The sequence below is a fragment of the Ptiloglossa arizonensis genome, chromosome 4 (genome assembly GCF_051014685.1).
Source record: "Ptiloglossa arizonensis isolate GNS036 chromosome 4, iyPtiAriz1_principal, whole genome shotgun sequence".
NCBI lineage: Eukaryota > Metazoa > Arthropoda > Insecta > Hymenoptera > Colletidae > Ptiloglossa > Ptiloglossa arizonensis.
The window spans coordinates 6,267,264-6,292,523 of record NC_135051.1 but is presented as its reverse complement, the minus strand read 5'-3'; the positions used below and the strand labels follow the sequence as shown (position 1 = coordinate 6,292,523).

At 39.1% G+C, this 25,260-nt stretch overlaps 1 protein-coding gene and 1 long non-coding RNA gene across 5 annotated transcripts in view; one reads left to right on the top strand and one right to left on the bottom strand.

Moving 5' to 3' along the window:
• The window catches only part of Sol1, a 636,201-nt gene that overhangs the window by 458,841 nt on the left and 152,100 nt on the right, over positions 1–25,260 (top strand). The gene's annotated exons all lie outside the window — the stretch shown is intronic.
• On the bottom strand, positions 3,143–11,453 carry LOC143145589 (uncharacterized). 2 transcript variants are annotated; one of them, XR_012991734.1, is made up of 3 exons: positions 11,365–11,453; positions 10,074–10,784; positions 3,143–6,435 (listed from the first exon to the last, which is right to left on the bottom strand). It is a non-coding gene; the product is annotated as an uncharacterized LOC143145589 (long non-coding RNA). The 2 variants fall into 2 exon arrangements; XR_012991733.1 differs by lacking the exon at positions 11,365–11,453 and having other exon boundaries at positions 10,074–11,014.

Here is a 25,260-nt window from a genome sequence, read left to right as displayed (position 1 = left end):
CTCCAAAGCATTAGTTCTTTTTTCTAAGTGTGAGAACAGCTTAAAGATCAAATCACTTGTTCGTTTTCGTCGAGAAGAGCTTAGAGGCAATTCACCGGCAAATAATAAATTTCTCGACGAGGTCACAGTTGGATTTTTCGGTTGAAAGAACGAATTAAGCGTGTTCGTTGCGAGAGCTGAGCGATCGCTTATTTTTTAAGCGCGAGAAAAACCTTAAGGTGTTGCGAGCGATCGAAAAGGTTTTCTCGTACGCTTCGAACGCAGCGCCCGGAAGCGGGTGCTTCGTTCCGGTTTCTCCTCACCCCCCTCCCTCATTTCCTCCTTCTTTTCGCGGCGATGGGAAATTGCTGGAATTTCGTTGAACGGCGCCGCTTGAATGCAATGGTAAATAATAGGGAATTTAATTATTCCACGGAGACGAGCTCTTCGACCGCGGCCGAAACACCTGGAGAAAGGAACAGTCGCGGCAACGTTATTAAATTTTTAATACCGGACTGCCGGGGAAATAAAGCAACCGGCTTATTTGATTGTGTTCCGTATTGAATAATTTAGCTCTCGAGTGAACACACGACTCCCCGTATTTTGTCGAGAGTAACGACCTCTCGATGTGGGTAACTAATCGTTCCTTTGTGAAACTCGATACATATGGATATCTACACCCACTGTGTGTGTCTTTTTATCGTTTGCACTTTAAAGGAAGCTCGTGATACAAATCGAGTGAATGCAGGTGTATGTATGTATATATATAATTACACTTTGCATGTAAATTGCAATCGACACCAAAGTCGAATAATTTATATATTTTCTCTCGCGGTACATAGTGTTCTTTAAACGATACAGTCTCGAACTATGTACGGTATCGCCTTGAACGATACGACGAGACTGAAACTAATTAAACTTGACGGAGAATTACCCGAAAGTTTACTTTCCAATTGCTGTTGTTCACTGCGCGTTATTACGGCAATTTGCAGTTACCCTACTTATACGTATGCTGTGTATTATTTAATGAATCATGGCCGAACGTTACCCACCGATCCGTGTACTCGATAATATCTGCTTTAATTATTGGAGATATAATCCTGGATAGTTGATTTTAAAAATAATCCGTATCCGCGTATACCACCTCGTGTTCCTTGCTCGAACGAGGAGCGATGCTTCTGGCTTAACAAGTAAAAATGTTTTATCCGTTGTATCGGAAAAATAAGTAATCGTGCTCGCATTGATTCAAGATAAACTCCGGGACCGACTTATCTGGGATTAAGAGAGGGAAATTAAGCGAGATTAGGTTCTACTTTCGATATTTTCTTCCCGTTTTATTCGTCTGCCACGCCCGAACCGCTTCCCTGGAAAAGAAATCGGTTAATTGTTTATAACGGAAGACAACGTTCCACTTTCGTACAATGTTTCGCGTTCGTTCGAAACATCGTGGAGAAATCGTGCCCCACTGAAAATCATCTCACGAGCGGCGAACTAAACGTTACCGGGCGCCACAAATTAATTACGCATAGCTAATCCAATAATCTCATTAGTCAACGGTGTTAGCGTTTACGCGTGTGTGCGTGCTTGTGTATTCGAAAGATTCGGAGCACACCGTGAAAGTAACGATTCAAACTTATCCGACGATCGGATAACATTCTGGAAACGTAGCTTTCGCACCACAGTGTGTCGGACAAGCACCACCACGAATAGATACAAATTTGCCCAGCGTTCCCGGAATCTCTGACAAGCATCTAAACACGCTTTTGTACGAAACGATGTTTGCGGACGCGGCCCCGACAGATGTACATACATGCCTGAATGGCCCCGTGTCAGGTAAGAACATTTGATTCGTCTCCTATCTGCTTGTCACGCGACGATAATTGCTACCGAAGCTTCTCACCGAGCAGCCTCGAACCCGTGCTCGTTGACACGTGTCACTGGTTACGTCGGTATCGAAGAAACGGGGATTTTCTATATACGAGAAAGAAGAGAAACAACGCGTCGCTTTCGATGCAAAATTATCGAACGATGTGAAATAACGTGCGCTCTAGTGTTCCTTGTAACAATTTTTCAATGGAACATGCGTTCGGATAGTGTAGACTATCGCAGAAGAATTTTCCCAATTATTGTATTTACTGGAAGTAATAGAAGTCACCGAGTGTTTCGAATGGTTTACCACAAAAGTGAATATTCGAGAAAGAAAAGAAACAAGGAGAACGCGTCACTTTCGATGCAAAATTATCGAACGATGTAAAACAGCGCACGCTCTAGTGTTTGTTGTAACAATTTTTCAGTGGAACAAGTGTTCGGGTAGTGTAGAATATCGCAGAAGAATTTTCCCAATTATTGTATTTACTGGAAACAATAGAGGTCACCGAGTGTTTCGAATAGTTTACGACAAAAGTGAATATTCAAGAAAGAAAAGAAACAAGGAGAACGCGTCACTTTCGATGCAAAATTATCGAACGATGTAAAACAGCGCACGCTCTAGTGTTTGTTGTAACAATTTTTCAGTGGAACAAGTGTTCGGGTAGTGTAGAATATCGCAGAAGAATTTTCCCAATTATTGTATTTACTGGAAGTAATAGAAGTCACCGAGTGTTTCGAATGGTTTACCACAAAAGTGAATATTCGAGAAAGAAAAGAAACAAAGAGAACACGTCACTTTCGATGCAAAATTATCGAACGATGTAAAACAGCGCACGCTCTAGTGTTTGTTGTAACAATTTTTCAGTGGAACAAGTGTTCGGGTAGTGTAGAGAATTGCAGCAGAATTTTGCCAACTATTGTATTTACTGGAAACAATAGAGGTCACCGAGTGTTTCGAATGGCCGGTAGAATAGAAGGGTTTACCACAAAAGTGAGTACACGGTGAATAGTTCTGAGAAGATGGAACTCCACTGCGGTTAAACGTCTCTTCTGTGGTTGTTCGGATAGCGAAAAATTTTTGACGATAGTTAGTCAGGTCGGTGGTCAAGACAGTGTTCAGGGAATTGAATCAGGATTCGGTGGTAGAGGGATTAGGATAACAGAGATTAGAATAGGCAGAGATTGAGTTAGGAATCAAAGGTAGAGCTTAAATAATTGAACGATTTCTTTTGTATGAAACTTCATTTATTCGTACAGAAGTCAACAAAATGTACAGTTCGCTAGTCGTGTAAGCTTGATGCTCTGTCAAACTCCCAGTCAACTTTTCATTCAACTTACGAGAAATACTATTCGATAATAATTTTTAAATATCATACTCGATTCTTCCTGTCCTTCATTATCACCCAGTATATTCCACTAAAAATGTATCAAATCCCAAAGCAGCTACTTATCCTCCCTTACGTAACGCCCCTCCTTTGGTTTACGATTCAAGTTTCGATAACGCGTGTCATAATCACCATTACAATTTCCTCGGATAAATAATTTCCTTTCGAGGTCATTAGACAAAGGTTTCTTTCAAATATTTTCAAGAAAATCTTGCTAGTTTGGCTGGTGTTCTGTAAAACTCCCAGTCAGCTTCTCTCTCAACTTACGAGAAATTTTTACTACCATATTCGATAATAATTTTTAAATATGATATTCGATTCTTCCTGTCAGCACCCAGTATATACATAACGTCCCTCCTTTGGTCTACGATTCAAGTTTCGATAACGCGTGTCATAATCACCAGTACAATTTCCTCGGCTAAATATTTTCCTTTTCGAGGACATTAAACAAAGGTTCCTTTGAAACATTTTCAAGAAAATATACCCCACCGTGGTTCTCGTATTTGGCCCACTTCCTCGCGCGATATTGCAGACGAATTAATCACACCCTTCGAATCATTGGTGGAGCAATAATCCGGTTGGCTCGAGAGGCTCTGAAAATACGTAGTAGGCTGTAAAATATTTCAAACGGCGACACTTTCCTACGAATTGTACACGTGTACGCGTATAACCGTCCACAACCACCGGATATTTATCACCGACTCGGCCATTCCTGTGCCGTTTAAGCGAGAAATATCCTCCAACGGGCTGACAAATATTTTTCCGTGCTCTTCGATTAAACGTTGCGTCTCCGTGAAAGTTACGCCCTCGCCGAGAGCTGAAGGCACGGAGGGAGTGTCCTCTGTTCCCGCGAAGGAAACGAATCTACGTTGATTCGAGACACCACCTCACCTCCCTGTCCTCCATCTCCGGTCCGGTCGGCTGTCTGGATGTTCCCCTTGGAACATTTACCCCGCCAGGATCTCGCGTCAAATAAAATGTGCAATTAAACTTTAAATCGAAAATCTCCGTGAGTTAAGGGCACGAAGAAGCTAGGTCCGGTATCGTGACGGTTAACCCCACGAGTTTAAAATCAAGGCTCGCGTTTTCCATGGGCAAACCTCTCCGTTGGGTGCAGTTAACATCGTTGGATTCGAGACGAAGGGAAACCCACGGAGGCCCTACAGTGAAGCTTTATACGAAAACAACAACGGAGAATTCGTGTAAAACATCACTCGAACCTTGAAAGAGAAATTAGGGACACGTGAGGGCGAAGAATTTTCATACGTGGTGAAAGAAAGAGGAAATCGAGGGTGAGAAAAATCACTGAACGCGTGAACTCTTGTTACGACAGGCCTTGGTCAGATGCGTGGAGGCCAACGACTTTGTTGCTGCCCGGGGCATGTAACAACAGTAGAGGTGGAGGCCAATTCGATTGGTGGGTGACGGGGGCTGGGTTCGGAGGGGAGGGGGGGGAGGTAGCGAACTCGACGAACAATAGATCGCACTCCCTCCTCGATAATCGACGGGACAAAGTGCACGCATTCGACTGCATCGCGGACGCGATAATCGGCCATCAACGGTATCGCGATACGCCGTACTCGATCGGTGTGCAAAACGCCGTGGCCGGGACGCTGGCAATCGATGTGCAGCAGAGCCCAACGAGCTCAAAAATTAGTTGTTTGAGAGTGGATTAACCCACCAGCCGCGGTATAAAAGGAATCGTCGTTGCGAGGGAATTTAATGCCAGTGATTTAGGTTTCGATCTCTGCTACACTACCCACGTTGGTCAGAAAATGGGGATTCGACGCTGTGGGGCTCGGGGCCACTTGTCGAATATTGCCACGGACCGTGAATGTTGTATTTTTTTTTTTTTGTTGCTATCGATACGATTTTTTTTTTCTTTTTTTTTTTACCGGACCTTTCGGGAACGTTATTCTCGGAGCGAATATAAATGGAATATTTCCCGCGTTAAGTACCCGCTGGTATTTATGGTATTCGAATCGGGTGATGCAGATTATGCATTTGGATTAGGTCAATATTACAGATCACTTCTGTTTACTGTACGATAATCAAAAACTCTCTATGCGATATTATGGTAAATATTCACGAGATTGAGTATTCTGCTTTCGGGATTTACGAAAGACTCGGGACACCTGCTGTACTTGACAAAATTATGGTATTTTTCCTTCGTTTTTATTTACTTCTGTTATTACGTATGTATTTAGTGTTAGTTGTTTCTCGAGGGAATTATTAGGATGCACGAAATCTCGAGATGTATGACTTTGAATGAAAATTTCGTCTTTAAGTGTTTCCATACTTGAACCTAGGGATTTGTATCTCTTTTCTGTAATTAAAGTTATCAGAATAGAAGTGAATGGGTGCTCTGGTGTTTCTTTTGCCATCTGGTAGTATTAAAAATTATTTATAGTTTCTTGTTACGCAGAAACAAGCCATGAAAGCTTACACCTGAGCTTTCAGACCACTCTCTGGAAATATAGAGCAAGGCCATTCTTTGCCCTTCGCGTTTCCCTAGAAAAATTTCCGTCTCTGGCTCAAGTTTATTTAAAATATTAAAAGCTGAAGTACAGAAATTCTAAACTATATTTCGGTCCAGCTGCGCCCACCACAGTCGAGTGTAACAAATAATTTCGGCGTATATTAATTCTCTAGCCAAACGTACACGCGTGTGTTCACCGTATGTGACAAGCAGGGTAAATTGTTAATATTGGTAATAGTATTTGAAGACCGCAACGGAAATAAAATTGGATCGAAGAGTTGCAATTAATTTGAATTTTGATGCGTACACTCTACTAATGGTCGAAGAAACGATTTTTCTTTTTTTTTATTTATTCCGTATCTCGTAAAGGGGTAATTCGTTCGTATTCCGTACGAAGGGGTCTATATTTGTTGATTTTAATTAACTTTGATTGAGTGACTCCATGGATTACTCTCTTGGTAAGCACTTCCTTTATGTAGACTTCTCTCGGTTTATATTGGTCTTCCATCTAAGTGCATGGTTATTCAGAAAATGTAAAAATATCACTGCAAGACCATTCGCAGGTTTCATTAAACAAATAACTCCATTTTGAGCACCTGATACGCTCGATCCGTAACTTCTTCGTTTCCTTCGATTGCATTTTTATAACTCCCAACAAATATCGAGTCTTGTGTTACCCCAGTCTTGCCATGAGTTTTATCTTTCCTCGGGGGGTTCTTCAAACTACTCTAACATTTATAAAGTGTCTTGGTAAATGAATGTGTCAAAGCTGCTCGAAGTAGATCGGTTGTGATTTGTATGAACGAGTCCGTGCCGAAGGGAGTTGTTGAATTTTATAACAAGACCGTCTATATTTAACAATTGAACAGAGAATACTGGACTCTTGAGTGTTTGCTTGTACAATTGTGTCTTACAAATGTATTCTCGCGTGTTTGACCCCGTTTTTGACTGTTTTTGACTGACTGATGGCCACTCTCAGGGAATTTCGTGTCTTCTCTCGGGAACATTTAGATTTTCTAATCGGTCAGTGTCACGTGGTGGCAGGAAATGCATTTGCTTTCGATCGATATACTAGTCCTCGATAGTAGTGGGACCAGGTCTGGTGATCTATGTCGGTGATACATCAGTTTGAATTTATTATCGATCCCGGGTGCATGTACGTTTTATTTACGAGACACGTCTTCATTCTTTTCGGAACGTTTTCGAAAAGGAATATAATTCAAAACGACTCTTTATCTATCGAGTATCTCTCGGCTATTAATTAAGAATTTTATGTATCGAATATCTCTCAGCTATTAATTAAGAATTTTATCCATCGAATATCTCTCAGCTATTAATTAAGAATTTTATCTATCGAATATCTCTCAGCTATTAATTAAGAATTTTATCTAACGAATATCTCTCGGCTATTAATCAACAATTAACATTTTTTTAATATTTTGTTACCGTGTACAGGCATACTACCTACCACGTATTAAAAACAAACACGAAGATATCGATCTTGCAAAATTGTTTCGTAATTTCGGTAAACGTGTAATTTTACGCGCGTGTTTCCGAGGATGTTAGTACTACAGTCCATGAATTCGTAATTAGACGAGCGTAGCTTCGCACATAGTAACGGGGCAACGTTTTCAGCAACTTTTCACTTAATTATGTAGTGTTCGAAATAATTAAAAGCTCACCTATTCGAGTACGATAAGCAATATTTCGCAAATTGCCCGCGTTATACGCACCCGCGAAACATTCGGTGGAAATTCTACAATTTTAAATATGTATATCCAATAACAGGAATTTGCGTTAACAGCGTATATTTAACGATACGTGCATCATTTAAATAATTTCTGGCGCTCGATTCAGTACCCAGAAGTTGTTGCGTTTCGTTTGTTCTCTAAACACAACATTCTCTAATTGTTCCAAACACTGTGCAAACAAATTTTTAATTTTCGTTACGTTTTATTAAATCAGTCGGACGCGAAGTTGCGCGGCCAACGTGTATAAACTTGTGCCTTAATTAAATACGCGTGCACGTAGCGAAACTTCAAAAAATGTAACACGAACGAATATTCAGAACTTTTTCAACCTGTGTAATTGAAGGAATTTTACACAACTGACTGTAACCGATGGGATTTTCATCGTAGAATTTTGATCATCGTGATACAGTCCCTGTTCGATAACTCTAACCGAAAGTAACCAGTTGAAACGAATTAATTAAAGCATTACAGTTAAAAGTAGTCGAAGTCTTTTTAACGCATTTGGCCAGTTTTTGATTCAGTTACAGTAGCCAGAGTATTTCACGTAATATATGGAAGTGTTCGAATTGTATTTCAGGCTGGGAATGTTCCAAACCGATGATCGATATAATACGGACCAAAATGCGAAAAGTAATATTATTTTATCAGAAAAATAGTAATGGAAGTTTCAATATGTTTTCATAACTCTGGTAAAATTTATCGATCGGTGATTTTATGGATTCAGTCAAATTATTGTTCGAGTAAATTAAAATTTTACAAGTTCAATATTTAGAATATTGAAGTTTGGTCACTTCTATAAAAAAAACCAGTAACTTATTTTGGCTTGTTCGGAAAGTAATTTCATTTTTTTTTGGTGAAAATTTCGAACACGATTTTTTTAGAGTGTATAAACGTTTTATTAAATTATACATTTTCGATTTTGTAAAACGAAATGACTTTTCGAACAACCCAATTTTTCGACGAATATAATTTCGATTTCGACGAAAATTACACATCCGCGAATGAAATAAAATTTCCAAAGAGCAGAAATCAGGTACACGGTCGATGACAGAAAAAGAAAGAAAACTGAACTGTTTGCCGTTTAATCGAACGTAATTACCTACATACGAGAAAATACGATAAATCGAGTCGAGCTTGATTACGCCAAATGTGATTCGATCTATCAAAAGAGACGTCGCGTTGCATCGTCGAATTTATGCACTTGGTCCATGACCGTGTAAAATTTAAACAATTTCGTTGCCGCGATAAAGATCTCTCGATTGTTAAACCCACGATTGAAATTACTTTCATCTGGGTGGGGAGGGAGAAGTATATTTTACGAATCGAAATGAATGAAAAATGTTCAACCACCGGGGAAAGAAACAATTCTGTTTTTCACGGCACGGGCATTCAAACGCATATTCATGCTACGCGGTCGGTGAAATTTTATAGCTTGTCGCTAAAAAAAAAAAGTTTAACGAATCCCACTTACCTCCGCCACGTGTGGTACACGTGCCAGAATTACCGATCGAATCCATCGCGCTCGGTCCTTTTTTTTATCAAACATCCAGCGTCGTTACACGCACGGCAAATTCAACGACAGGTATAATGAACTGTAATACATGGAAATGCGCCCGTTACCGCGAACTAAATGCATTGTGCGTGGTAGAACGCAGCTCTGAAAAGCGTCGAATGAAATTCGCGGGAAAACCTCCGACCGGCTCGTCCTTCCCGATTAACGTTATTCTTCGTTAGCTACCCAAATTTTCTCTGTTAAATCAATATCCGATCGGCGGATAGATTTCGCAAACATTAACCCTCCTCGGGTCGAGCCCCGTGAATTTTTGCCGGTTGAAATTTTCACCATTTCCGGCGAGATATTCCACGGAATGCCCGGCATCCGGCGGACAACTATCCCGAATGCCCTCAAATCAAATTCATACTAGAGCTGATATTCATGCCTGTAGTTTTTCACTATCGCGGTCGTGCATTCGCTGCTGGAATTCGATTATTAAATCAGATTCAACCGACAACACGACTTTTGCAACGCTTACACGCACAACGACCGTGCGATCCTCGCCGGAACGAGAATTTTTTACAATTACGCGGTTATAGCATTTTTTTCATTTTTTTTTTTCTGTCTTTTTTTTGTTAAAGATATCGATCGAGAGGTGGAAAATTCCACGTGCTATTTTTCTCGTACACCGTTCGAGTGTACAGCCAATTACGTCGGTACGAAATATACTTGTTATCATTTATACGATTGGTAGTTTTGTAAATAGTGTATTTTTCGTTGGAGGTTTTCGAGAGACACGAAATTCCCTGTGCAATTTATTCCTTACTCCGATTTAATATGTGACTGTTTATTAGGTCGTTCGGAAAGTCATTTTGTTTTCTTTTAGTTTCGGTGAAAATGAAACAAGATTTCTTTTAGAGCGTGTAAACATTTTATTAAATTATATATTCTCCGTTTGGGAAAACGATACGACTTCACGAACAACCCAGTGCGATCCAATTAATTTTGACAGTTCCACGAAATTGATATACTAACCAGTATATCAATTTTCGTTTTCATTAGAGGAGGAAACTCTCACTTGGAAACTGGAATTAGTGTATTTTGTGGTACAATACCGTCGTTTAGGTTCGGTAGAATTCCTGTCCATCAGGTTGCCACGTTGTTATCCCTATTTCGTGGAATTGCTCGCAAGGATCCTGTTTCTCACTCTCGCCGTTTTTTATCGTCCTCGTGTGTGTAGAAACTACATTCTCGAGCGAGCCGGAGATAAACAACACGACTCAATTCGCGGAATACTTGAAGGCGCGTTTTCACGTCGCGTTAAAGTCGTGCAATTTAAAAGTCACGACAGTGTAACTTTTTTACCGGTGTTCCCGCACAGTTTTACGTCGTGCCGCTATAAACGTGGCGTACACGAATGTGATTTTGACGATTTATCGCGCTACGGGGGGAAATATTTGTACAGGGAATTAAAAATTGAAGAGGAAATTGACGAAACGTGTTCGAAAACAGACGATCGAGTAATTCGGACAATTGAAATTTTTAGTTTTCCATTTCAGAAACGATAGATTCGTCTTGAAATTAACAAAGATAAATCGTACAAGCGCATTCGTTTACGTTACTTACACGTTCCATCCTTGATTTTTGATCTTCCAATCAAAAGTATAGATCAAACTAGATACATAGTAAAAGAAAAAAGGTAGACTGTACTATGTTTATCGAAATGTCGCAATTCCCACAATTTCGTAGAATTCCAGTGTTTACAATCTTCTTGCCCGCCACGTACCAATTTTCCTAATTTTCCGTACAGGAGGTCGCTGTTCGTTCTTTAAAGAAAAAGAAGAAAAAAATTCAAAACTCTAAATTGGAACGTTGAATAACACACCACCGTTATTCATTCACTCGTTCGACCACCTCGAAAATAGTACGTTCAATAATTCTAACGTTAGCGACACCGAGTTTCTTTCAAAATTGTCGGTCATAGTTCACTCCCCCCGTGTTGCACCGTGATTGCATCGCGATCGAACGCGTCATAAGAACCAGTGGCGCACATGCGTGAACAATAACGGGCCAGGAATAGTATTTGAACGTTCAGGTCGCGATCATCGACGAATCTCTGACGAAGCATTAGCAAACCGCATAAACGCCGGCCCGCGATAAATATTCATAACGGCGACGGTGGCGATGTTGGTGGTGGTGGTGCTGCCTTTTGAAAACGTCCTATTATTGCCTCACGCCGATTGCAATCTCCACGGACCATTTGTGCACGGCTGCAACGGCTATTGTTGTTCCTATGCAATTTCCCAGTTACGTGCATTTTTTAACGTCAACCAATACGGATATCCTCGATTACAAGCCCCCGCGCGTATTTCCCATGGTTTTTGGCAGAAATACGGTGACACGTACTTACGACCTCGCCACTCCTGCGGCTGTAATTCCTCGTCGATTTTAATTAGAATCATTTTGGGTGCATTTAATGCATGCGTGGCCGGTGCACGTTAATTGAATTAATTATCTTTCGGAACTTCAATCGTCGCTGATAGCAACAGGAACCGGCCGTATAAAAAGAGAACCACTCTCTCTCTCTCTCTCTCTCTCTCTCTCTCTCTTTCTCTCTCACACACACATACACACACTCTCTCTCTTTCTCTCTTTCTCTCTTTCTCTCTATCTCTCTTTCTCTCTTCCTCTCTTCCTCTCTTCCTCTCTTCCTCTCTTTCTCTCTTTCTCTCTTTCTCTCTTTCTCTCTCTCGTCTCTCTTTGTCCCTCGTTTTCAAATTCTATCGAAATTCCCCCATTCCGTATCGCTCGCGTCGTCCCCCTTGTTGCGTGTCGCTCGTCAATTTATAAATTATTTTATTCGCGCATCGTTCAACAAACGACGAGACCATTAACGGGGGGGTTACCTCCCGGCGGATGGGTTCCGACGTGTTTATGCAAGTTTCGGCGCTCCGCGTACCGAATATAACGCCGGAGTCGTACGTAGTTAGGGACGTATTTCTATAATGGTAACATGGACGAAAAATCACGATAACGAGGGTCGTTTTCGTAGGTCCGCGCGCGCGTTATCGGCGCGTACACGTTGATGTGAAAAATGGCACCGCGGTACGCCGGGTCGGTTGAGCGATCGCTGAAAATCGATTGCCTCGATAACGAGAGAGAGGACGCGTTGCTCGACAACGTGGCAAGTATTGTGCACGCGTTCCTTCCAGCTTCGATTTCACGCGACGCTGCGAGCACGTCGGATATAAATCTATGAACGATGTATTCGATAATATTAACAACCATAGACCCGGTAATAATATACGACGAGTTGCGAAAATTAACGTCGAAATTAACCTCGAGACTGACGCAACTCTGCTTTGTTCGTTCGCGATTTTTCTTCTGGAAACATTTTACCACTTTTATCGAGGTCCCGATACGCTTGTTAACTCGGTGCGATCCACCATCGTAACTCGGTGGTAACGTAGTTCGACTTTCGAAAATTAGGGTTCAAATTGCCTTGTTACGATGTAACTCTATTTGGGATTTTTCTTCGGGGAAATTTTACTACTTTTATCGAGGCTCCGGCACGCTTCGTTTCGCGCAACCGGGTATACACCAACGTTGCATCTCGTTAAATGCAACGTTTAATGGATTAATTATTTACTGGGCAGGACAATCGTAGCTTTCGATTCGAGCGTATATTTTGTTTGAATTAGTATCCAATTTCTCTAAACTGTCATATTGTATCTGAATTATCTTCAAATTATCTACCGTCAGCCGAACGTGGAAATTAAAGAATTAAATCGTGTACATATTTTACGTTTAACAATAATTCTAGATTACAATTGATATTTCTCAACAGAAATTATTCAACGTACAAAGTACTTCTACTACGTTCCATAATACAACGTATGAATTGAAGAATTAAATCGTATACATATTTCACGTTTAAAAATAATTCAAGATAATAATTGATATTTCTCAACAGAAGTTACGTACAAAGTAATTCTACTACGTTCTATAATACAACGTATGAATTGTTGGCGTGAAATTAAATTGTTAATATTAAAACTCGAAGCGGCTGCACCTAAATTATTATTAGAACATTCGCGTCCATTTTGCAGACACGTTTGTGTACGCATACCTGAAAATCTTGATAACATTGCAGACACATTCGGTTCGCAATGAGACCGATTTAATTATTTTCAGTGTGTTTAATGTCGGGTTGTTAATTATGTGTCTGCGTTGTATTTAATGTACTTCGAAATAATGAAAGACTCGGTACGACACGTTTTCTAATCTATTAAATAATTACTACCGTTATTATTTCCCCTTGCTCGATCTCTTCGCGTTTAACAATCAGTGTTTCACATTATTTCACGAGTACAGCGATCTTCAATTTTGAGAATCGATACATTTTCGCGGCGAATGTATCGCGCGTTACCTGCGTGTGAACTTTCGCCAGGAAAAAATTGTTGCGGTGATTAAAAACATGCTGGTAGTTTGATGGAACAGCATCTGGATGAATATAGGGGATGTGGTAACACTTTCCAGTTTATTTTCGCTAACCCTCCTGGCGTGAAATTTCACGACGCGTGGTCGTGAATTTCCCACAGGGACCGGGAATGTATAAATAAATACAACAACCGCAATAAGCAGCAAAAATGTTCGAAGATCTGTACACAAGTGTGTACCGCACCGATCGAAGCAATGTTTGATCATTTATTACGAAACGTTTCTATAATAATCATTTTTATTATTGCTTAATATTAAAATTTCTACAAGTGTATTAATAACTTCTGCTTCTTTGATGGTTGAACTCGTTCCTCGAATTCCTTTTTACACAGTAACTTCGACCACGAGAAATATCTGAAATTGTTCACTGTACAGTGGTAGGGCAAAGGAAATAAGTTTCCATCGAACGTGTAATAAACTTAAATAATATTTCTCCGTGCATTCCTCCCGAGCAAACATTTTCTATTTAGGTAGACGAAAGCTTCGAGCGGAATGTAACTATTCTTTTATCTCTCCGGGGCGCTGCTTTAACGAATTGATTGCTACCTAGACTGCCGGGGAATTCCTCCTCCCTTAACCTAATATCCAAATAGCTGCCGCCACCATTGTTATTCCCGATCTTCGTGCTCCGAAAGCCGTGAATAACACTTAAAGTCGATTTATCGGTGTTAATTTATTACGTTCCGTGTACACGGAGGAAAAATTTTATCCACTTTGAATATCTTCGTTATTCACGGTCCTGTAAACAAACCTGCGTCAGGTCGTACGCAACGACAAAATAGAAATTTTTCCATAATCGTTTCCTTTGCGAGATTTCGAAGTTTTTTTTTTTTCTCAATGGAACGTCATTTTTTGTCGCAACTTTTTCAGCGACCGTGCACTTTCGAAAGTTGAACCCGTGTCTTCGAGTTCCCCTCGTCGAGGAATTGTCGTTTACGTCGGTAATAGTGAGCGTCTCGAAAGTTTAGCATCATCGGGTACCTGTGAGAGAATAAATGGATACCTACGACTTACAGAGATCGTGGATACAGAGTTAAGAACACGAAGAATACTTATACTGTCAACTGAAACTCGAACACCGTACTATCAGCGAGTGTTCTGCGGATTCTTAAAGGCTTTCGCAGAGGGGTGAGGATGATACGATAGGGTGAATGATGATGCGATAGGGTTTGGGAGATTATCCTTTGGCTTGTTACTCGAGCTCGAACGTCCAAGATGGCGCAGGATGAGCAGAGAACGTTTTGTAAAATCCTCGATTTCGAAGATCTAGCGAAGGTTAGATACGTTAAAATTATCATCGTCGTCTTTTAATTTACCATTTTTATTATACGTTAAATTATCTTCAAAGATATCCAGTGAAGGTTAGATACGTTAAAATTATCATCGTCGTCTTTTAATTTATTTTTACTATATGCTAAATTGTCTTCAAAGATATCCAGTGAAGGTTAGGTACATTAAAATTATCATCGTCGTTTTTTAATTTACCATTTTTAATATACGTAAAATTATCTTCAAAGATATTTAGCGAAGGTTAGATACATTCAAATTATCATTGTAGTCTTTTAATTTACCATTTTTATTATAGGTTAAATTATCTTCAAAGATAACCAGTGAAGGTTAGATACATTCAAATTATCATCGTCGTCTTTTAATTTATTATTTTTACTATATACCATATTATCTTCAAAGATATCCAGTGAAAGTTAGATACATTCAAATTACCATCGTCGTATTTTAATTTACCATTTTTATTATACGTTAAGTTATCTTTAAAGATATCCAGTGAAGGTTAGATACGGTAAAATTATCATCGCTGTTTTTTAATTTACCATTTTTATTATACGTTAAATTATCTTCCACTGGAGCGATAATCCTCAGTTCCAAAGATCGATAATGTAACGTGTCGAATACTCTATCTGCGAATGTTTCTGAGATTTTTAAAAGCTTTCCAAGTAGGGCCGAGGGTGGCACGATAAAGCAAGCGTATTATACTTTGATTTATGATTCAACTTCGAAAATCTACGGTGACGATGGGCTAAGCTGACGCAAGATTTAAGAACAGAGTTACCCACTATTGAGGTCAGGGAATTATTTATCCTACGATCGATCGCGGTTATATTTCGTACGAAATAGTCGTTCGATTATTTACCTCGTGAAATCGAGAATCGGAGAATAAATAAAAAATGAAATAACGTTACAACCGTATACGGTTATTCGCCCGTTGAATTTTTTCGGTATCGTTGGGGGATGGAGACGGTAAGGAACGAACGCGGGGTCGAATCGGGCTGTTTGCGAGATACTCGAGATAAATACGATAGCAGCACGTGCGCGCGAACGAGCGAGCGCGTGTGCAAAAGAAAAGCGAACCGAAGTGGATATTAGATACCAGAAGTTCTTATTAATAATTAAAGCACGGTAACGACCGTGTCTTGCGGCTCGAGAGGCACCGGACCGCCCGTTCCCTCGTAGGGACAAGTAACGCCCTACGAAGAAAAGAGAGGGCTAAAAAGAGAGAGAAAGAGAGAGAGAGAGTGGAAAAAAGATGAGAAAGAAAGAGGGGAAGGCAAAGAAAGGAGAAGCTTGAACAAACAAAGCGCAGAGACCGTGCAGCTACTTATCTCAACACAGCTCTGCAGAAACAAGAAAGGCCGACTCGACAGCTCGGCAATGACCCAGCTTTATGAATGCACGAGCAAAAGTGCGCTCTGTGCCTCGCCTCCCACGACTGGCACCGAATTTCTCGCATCTTCCGGCTCTCGTTCCGACGGACTTGGCTACTTTCCATTCCCTCGAATATCCGTTTTCTTTGTCGCAGATGTTCCTAATTTTCGTACGACCGTGGAGAGGGGAAGAAGGTAAAAAAAGTATATAAAAGAAAAAAAAAAAAAAAAAAACGGAAAGAAAGAAAGAGAGAAGGATAAAAAATAAAGGAAAAGGAAAACGCGCGCGAGAGGCGTTGAAACGGAATATCGTCCTCTTCGCGGCAAAGGCAAAGATCCCCATCCGCGACAAGAACGATTCCTTTGAGGTCTGGGCATTAACTGGCGTTATATTTAACATTTCCCGACGATTTTCACGATAGATCGCTTTCCCCTATTCTCTCGGCAAATGGTAGCAAAGAACGGTGCGGTAAGTACTTTAACGAGGTGTTAATTCGTTCGGGAGCGTTAGTCGATGCATGGCTGGCTGATGAAAGGATCGAATTAATGTTGAGAATGGTGTGGCACCGAGTCCAGGGAATGTGTCGAGAGTACGAACTAACAAATGACAGGAATGAACGATACGGTGTAATGTGTGCTCCACTTGGGCAGTGACGATTATCTTTTGTATATTCTCGGTAGAAATTGTCTCCTGTGTTCTAGTGATACTGTATTGGAATATGCACTGTATTAAATTAAACATACGGTGCATTTAATCATGTGTAGAGAGTGTGAACTAACAAATGGCAGGAATGAACGATACGGTGTAATGTGTTCTCCACTTGGGCAGTGATAATTACCTTTTGTACATTCTCAGTAGAAATTGTCTTTCAAGATCAAACTAGTGTTGAATATGGACCTAATTGGAAAATATTTCAAATCTGCACTCTGCACTGTTTCTTTCGAAACACTAAAGTATATTTCACGAACGTCTTATTTTAAGATGCGGTACAACTTTTCGATCGTACGACGTGTAACGTATACAGGTTACCCTGTATTTCGTTAATTTGCAGTATAACGTAGCATTTCTGCATCCTGCGTCCGGATTTACAACCCGATAGATTCGTCTTAAAGTCACGACGTTGCGGTACATTATTCGACTTTACCGCGATTTACTCGAATCGTATCCTATATCACGAACGACTCCGGGCTTACGAGTACACTCGGGTTTCTCAGATAGCGGACCGCAGTGATTTTTGTTTCTCCTGGTGTATCTCACGGGCAGCCAAGTATCTCGGGTATCAATAGCACTACAAAGTGTATCGAGTACAAATGTCTCACCGACGTTGAATCGATGCGTCGAACGTATCGAGTAACGTGTCGAACGAAGAGCGTAGTTAAATTCTTATTGCCTCGTTGTCCGGTGCGTAAACATCCTAGGAATAATTTCGCGCAACGTGTAACCTCGTAATGAAAATTGTCCAAACGAGCGGTAAATAAAGAAAGAAACAATTGTGCGCGTCACGGCGGTAGGATGATTGTAGAAAATTGAATTTCGTGTACCGTTTCTTCCGTTATAATTGGCTCACGAAATGCATTACCGATCACAAGTTGAAGAACCCTCGTTGAAAAAGAAACGAAGTGTTTCATGGGGATTCAATGGTTCTTATGTTCTTAAGTTTCTCTTAAAGTTTTTAAACCCGGCACTTCTTATTGGAGAAGATAGTATTGCTTGTTTTATTCGCACAATTATAACGTTGATTGTACCGGTTGATGTAATTATCGTGTTCGATGTTCTTTATATACGACAGCTCGGAATTTTTATTATTTTCCTTGAAAATATTATTCTATCGCGCGAACGTCTACATATGGATAAACGTGCGAGTCTAGAAATATAAAACTCAACGAGACCAGCGGAACCATTTCTAGCCCAGAATGTTTATAAATTATAGTTACGTATACGAAAATAATTTGAACACTTTTTATTCGCATGCTTTAATATGCATGACAACCTCTTCTGGCATTTTATGCATATTCAAGAGAGGAAAAAATTTCCCGTTATAAAATACATAAAACTTTATTACGCGGTTTTACTAATTCTAATGTTATTAAATATAAATTCTAATCTGGCAGCTATATTCTATAACCGTAATTATAATAAAATACTGCGAGATGCTTAATTCGTATTGAAGAATCATTAGAAAGCTGATATAACTGCAGTTGGAATTTGCCATAATTTCCTTCCTGGTGTTATTATTTCATAATCCATTTCTAATTACGTTTACATAGTAAACAGTTTGGAAAACCACTGACTAAAAATTAATTTAGTACAACACTATTTTAGAAAAGCATTCCCAAGCAAATAATATTTTTTAAATTAATATATATTAATATATTATAACAGAAAAAACACTGGCTAAAAAATAATTTGGTGCAACACATTTTAGAAAAGCATTTCCAAGCAAATTATATTTTCTAAATTAATATATATTAATATATTATAACACTACTGCCAGGACAGAGTTGAAACATTTAAAACTTGTATCAGTTATTGAAACCTTCGAAGATAATTTAAAAGCGATTCACGATAATATCGAGAAGCTTTTATTTCTGAGACACGTTTACAGCCATAAGGGAGAAGAATGCCTCGTCTTTTGTTTAGAAAGTTGTACACTTATCTATCTCGCGAAACAAAGAAAACGTTTGTGTATGCCTTAACTACATATTACGTTGCCTCCCAGTAAGATGAATTTTACGGTTAACTGCCCGCCGTTATTTTTCACCGAGATAACTATTATTAACGAAAGAGATACATCTATTCAGGGCTTAATGTATTTTTAATTGCGTGTTACATTCTTTCGCCGGTAAAGGAATGAAACTCTTAACTGCCCCGGTTATTTTTCGCCTACGCAAAAATGTTATCGGCGAACAGAAGCCGTCGTTCCAAAGTCAACGAAACCCTCGTTTATTCGTGAACATTTCTACAAGAAGACCGCGTTTAATGCTTACTTGGAGTCCGAAGATTGTTCGTCATTTCTTGCTACGTCATTCGACGAAAAATAATTCCATTCCTAGCGACTGTAACTCTTTTCGATGATAGTTTCCCGTGTACCGAGAAGTTGTAACTAACATGGGAAGACCACGAACTGGGAACTTTAAAAAAATTACGAAACTCGGAGAATATATGGAGGGTATCTTGGCAAAGAATACGCTATTGTTTTTACAGCTTGAGTTCACTCTAAAGGAGTAAAATCAACTCTCAAAGACTGTGTTGTTTTTCGTTTTTATTCCGCGCTCTGCGAACGGAAGGAGATATGAAACAGTTTATAGAAGGAAGTTACCTTCTTCGGTTGTACTTATCGTTTTATGAAAAATATATATATATATATCTATCCTCACCTATCGGCTATTTCGGTTTCGCGATACCGTATCGAGCGTTAATATTATTAAGGAACGTATTCGTATAAATCGATCGATAATTATGGAACTCTTCCTGGAAATTTTTCAAACAAAAGCAACGTATAATAACGTAGCCGGTTGTTTATGGAACCAACGAGAATGCAGGAAATACTATACGAAAGAAATCATATTTAAACGGTAAAATGCATCAACGTCGAATGCATCGACCGTCCGTTATGCATTTTGATTGAAAAGCTATAGATAAATGTTTACAATGCTAATGAAATCCATAAACATAATAATTATTTAAGGTATTGATCAAAGTTCATCTGTTTATTAAATTTTGTAATTATCGAAACTCTGTGAATAGATCCATATTTCGTATTGTTTGCAAACAATGGAATGGAAACGAGTGAATTCGAATGGCAAAGGAAACGTTGATATTATTTATCGTAATATCTTTTATGTGTCCTCGAAGTTTCATAATTTGTTAAAGTTTCACGTTCGGGGAGAGCCCTTCTTGCAAGTTAAAAACTCTTGGACACAGACGAAGCGTACCGTTATCGTATCTGAGACACTTCAATTAACGGTCCCAAAGTTTCGTGGAATATGAAAAAGTGAAATACTTCGATGCGTGCAGGATGCACGAACTCGGTCAATAATATCGAAGGGTGAAATCCTGGAAAATGAAAAACTGTGCTTACGGTCTCTCGGTGCAGGATGTAAAAAAGTTATCTGTCGCGGTTTACATAGTTAAAATCCCCTATCTCGACCGATACACATACATTCGTTTCAGCATATAAAATATAAAAATCTACCGAAACTTTTTGTTTTCCAGATAAGTGGAATCTATGAAAAAATAACACACCAACGTGTAACATACGTCAACGTTTCGGTCGAGTTTTCCTTTTTTTAGCATTTAAAAAATTTTCAATTTTTTATCGTTTACCCTAGCTCGAAATTGTATTTATATTTTTCATCCAGGTTGCAACAATTCTGGTCCATTCCACATTTGATGGATTCCACATTGATAACGATTCTTTTCTTAAACACATTTAATTATGTAATTCTTTTCTAAAGAGATATTTGTTATGTCACGGTAAAAAAAAATATGAGACACTCCTCAATGGTCGGCGAATGTGTGTGAAAAATTTTGAAACAATCGGAACAGGAAGCATTTGTTTATAAACTTCCGTATACACCTCGGTTTACAGGGCACTGTAAGTAGAATATCGTCTTGGTTCGTCTTCCACAGTAGTATAAGTCCGTGAGTGATCAGACAGAGAAGTAGCAAAAAACATTCGCGATGTATCCGATGCTAATTTTAAGCAAACTTTGCAAGTTTGTACAGCAGCCAAAAATAAAAACAGAAAACGTATTTCTTTAGGTATGGTAATTAAAATACCGATAAAATTACCCTAAAAAATTTTATCTCTTTGATACTACCTTGAAAAATACAGGAAATACAAAGAAGTTTGTTTAGCCAAATGCTTTATTCCTTTTCTCGGAAGAGAACGTGGTATGCGCACTAATAAAAAATTTCATTCATCGATTTATTCATTTTCAAAGCTACCGATATTTTTATAAACGTGAAAAACTAAATCAATCTTATTCCGAATTCGTAGTTGCTATTTTTATTTTATATCGACATTGCTTCGATCTCCTTCGACAGACGTGCAATAATTCTACTGGGTGACTCGATAAAAATAGAACACCGTCGAGTCGACAGAAATGCTTAAATATAAGCTTGAATTTACAATGTATTCAGTGATTTGATTAGCTGATTTTCATTTTCTCTATATTTTTATCCAGAGTAGTGCACGATATTAGAATCTGCCGCTCAGATTCCACCGCGATAAGGTTTTACAGCAGCAAGATAATTTGAAGTTTTATAAGATTTTCTTCTAAAGCTTTTCTCTCTCGTAAAGGCTAAAGTCGTGACTGTCCTGTACAAGTACGTACGAACTTAATACAAATTTGAACATCAAAGGTAACTAGCATTCTACGTGCTAGAAAATTCATAGCGGGCATAACGTAAGCTGAATATTCTACTTTTATGCGACGTGTGTTGTCACATTTCCAAGACAAACGGGAACGCAATAACATTAGTTCCTATAAACCTTTTTGCAATTTTGATCTATTTTCGTGCTACGTGAAACATTCTCGTATCTTTCAAATATTATCATTCGAAGTGGGCACTTTTTATCCATGTGTACTAAATATTTCAATATCTTACTAGCGAGCAATCAATTACATCAATTATATGTTTGTATTGCTTATAAGTGATACATTATTCGTAAGAATTATTGAACCTAGAAAACGAGGTCAAGTTTAAGAAAATGTCCACGATATGCAATTTGCAAACCGATAACGAAATTTAATTTTAATGCTATTTTACACACAGCGTCTTGCACAATTCCAACCCATACATGAATAAACGTCACTGGTTATATTCTTGATCAATAAGATTTCGGTCAAGAAGTTAAGAGGAAAAACTGATTTCTGTAAGGGATGTCGGGTTATGGATTTTATTGGAAATGTGTCACTTAGCTTGGCGACGTGTATACAAAGTGAGACGCTCAACGTTGTCATCTAGGACAGCTCTATTCCCTCTTATCTCGCAAGAACATTATTCACAGCGTATTCGAGTGGTATTCAATACCCCAGCCTTCGATTACTTTCAGGGAAAAAAGGGCAGTGACGGTGCACGTGCGCACAAAACCTTGCAACAATGATACGGAAATAAAAGTCCGAAAGTCTGAAGAAAGCAGCTGGTTAAAGAAACCATTCGCGAGCTTAGAAATTTATATCTGCATAAACAGTTAACGCAGCCTTCGTTCAACACTTGTTACGTCATCGTTTATATCTGTGTTCTATTTATTCTCAGAGAAAAAAATCATTCTTTCTTTTCGAGTTCCACAATTGAATTTTGAATTGTATAGGGGAAACCTGAATCTGGGCTCAGAATCTGGGCCACGTGTGCTTTAGATCAGTTCGATCTATTATATTAAACGAATTATATCAAATATATTATCACGTGTTATATTAAACTATTACTATTAAGTACAATCGTGCACATAGTTAATTCGCGCGATATTCCTCTCACCGTTAAAAATTTTAAACAAAAATAATTTCTCGAATTAATAGTTACTCGAGGTCTCCGTATTGAACGAATTAAGAACCGAAGGTATCGGACTACCCGTTAGAATGATATGTTCTCTATATAGAATTCTATGTATCGTTAGAAATTAATATTCTCCAGATTAGAAATTTATTTCCCGCGCGATTCGAACGTCGTTGACACCAGCGTGTTCGCGCCGAATGTAAATAAGGGGAAAAAAGAAATAAAAACACACACACGCTGAAACGGCTCGCGTACAAATTACATTCCCGTGTAAACTGTTTAATTTTCCAGCGAGCTGTAATACTGGAACGCGGCACGTGAAGCGGCGTAATTATCATCGTAATATTAACGCATTAACGTCGCGAATGAATTTTCCGCTGCTAGCCGCGTCATTAAAACGTCGCACGATGAATCGTGACTCGCGAAATATTTGAATCGGATCGGTCGTTCATCGCTCGGGATACGCGCCGGCGAAATGAACCCGATTCCCCCCGTTAATTCTCAATTCGAACACTTTAGGAACCTCGAAGCTTTTCGGCCTCGAGAAAGCTTCCACGCGAGCTTTTGGATTCCTCGCTCTTGAACTTCGTCGGCGTAATACAAATCAACGATCATTTTCTCCGGATTAGAAATTTATATCCCGCGCGATTCGAGTTCCACGATTAAATTTGAATGGTGGATTCGCGCACTGGTTCTTGGCAATTCTACACCGCTCGCGTAATCGCCTTTGGCTTTTCGTCGTGACTTCGCGCAGCGCTGTCCAAACGAGCGTTTCACACGTATAACGTCGTACGCGACACCTCGCATCGGAATCGGTTAACAACACCACTGGGATTCGTAGGTGTTGCAGGAGATGTTGACGTTGACTCTGCGCTCGCTCGTGTGTGTGTGTGTGTGTATATATATTTTACATTAATTTGAAAGGAGCTGTTCGATTTCGGAGGGTAGCTCTCTTGTAAATACTCGAGGTACACGGAATCGGGACGTGAACAATTTTTCTTTCGTATTCGGGAAGAGGAGTGTGTATTTAATGGTCGAAAATTTGCGATTGACGAATACTTTTTTTATCGAGCAATATTTTTATTATTCTTTAATTGGTATTAGTACGCGTTCTTTCGTCATTTTAAATTTTACATTTTTAATTTTAAATTAAGTTTCCGAAGGGATCCGAAGAATAGTTTTTTTATTCTTTCATGTTTGGACGAACGTACGGAAATCCATGGAAACACTTCGACAGTGTTGTATCTGTTGTAGCAATCGCTATATCGAAAGATAAATATAAAAATACAACGTTCTCTTCAAATAAACACTTCTCACTTTCGGACTTTCGAAACGATTGATGTAAATAAATTTTAGTCGCAATGAAAATAAGAAAAAAACCGTTTGAAATAACATTTTTGTATTCTGTTTCGACTGATATTTTGTTTTCGGAAACGAACGAAGCACCATTTCGTTATTCTCGGTTTAAAATATTCGTATGGAGGAGTGATGTTGAAGGTAATTTGTTTTACTATCTTAAACTCAACTTTCAGCAGGGAAATTTAAATAATACCATCGCATTTAGGTGTGTATGTTATATTATCTACCACAAATTGTAATACCACACATCAAGTACCGTAAAATACGGTTACGTTTCGGAGGTTAAGTTTCATAACAGCATTTTCAGCTGCGCCTCACCTCTTACGCATACACATATTATGGTTGTATTTTGTCTTCATATATATTCATGCATTACTTCCACAATATGCATAATAAAAACGTTTAATAACAATAACGATGTATCATACGCTACGTGCCGCGTATCGTGCATACGCTGCACTTTGGAAAATTTTCTATCGCAATGAAAATCCACGAATAATTATTGACGTTACGCTACTTCGGTGCCATTATTTGATAATTATAGGGATCCCGTCGTTGTTAAACAATTACGTAATTATCATTTAACAACCGAACGAACACAAATAAATGCGAAAAATAATTACCAGCAGTTCGTTGCAAATTGTAATCGCGCCGTGTAATAATATCTGAAAGCTATTGCTCGTACAATGTCTCTTAAAAAATAAATTATTCGTAGAAAATACAAACGATCTTTGCCTTAAAATACAAATTGTCGTTCGTGGAAGACAATATTCGCGTCGTAATCGAAGATACAAATTTTTAATTCACCTGTCCAGAGTGCAATCTCGTTGAAAATATCTCGCTCGTAAATAAACCTCGAACAGTACGATTGTTCATTCTCAGTTCCAAGGTAACGCAAGCTCGGTTGCACCGAGATGTGGTGCAATATCCCCGATAACGAGATCCCCACTCTTCCTCTACGTAGTCTGCGGCAGTAACGAAAGTCTCGGTGACATTATCTTGGAAAATGATCTTTCACTCATTAGAAAGCCCTCGGTTAACAAAAGGGGACGGCAGTCGTGCAAAAATCGGAGTCAAGATGCGTAGAACAATACCGTGAATGATAAGTATTCGATAACGAGCATTGAAGACGGAGCTTAGAGAAGAAACGCGGGACAAAAAGGAGATCCAGAGCAGAATGCTCGTTTCTCCTTTGTGCGGCACAAATGCACCGCAAACCTGTAAGTCGCGAACTCGCCGAGGTATTTTGCTTCTCGTTAAACTAAATAAAGCCTTTTTTTT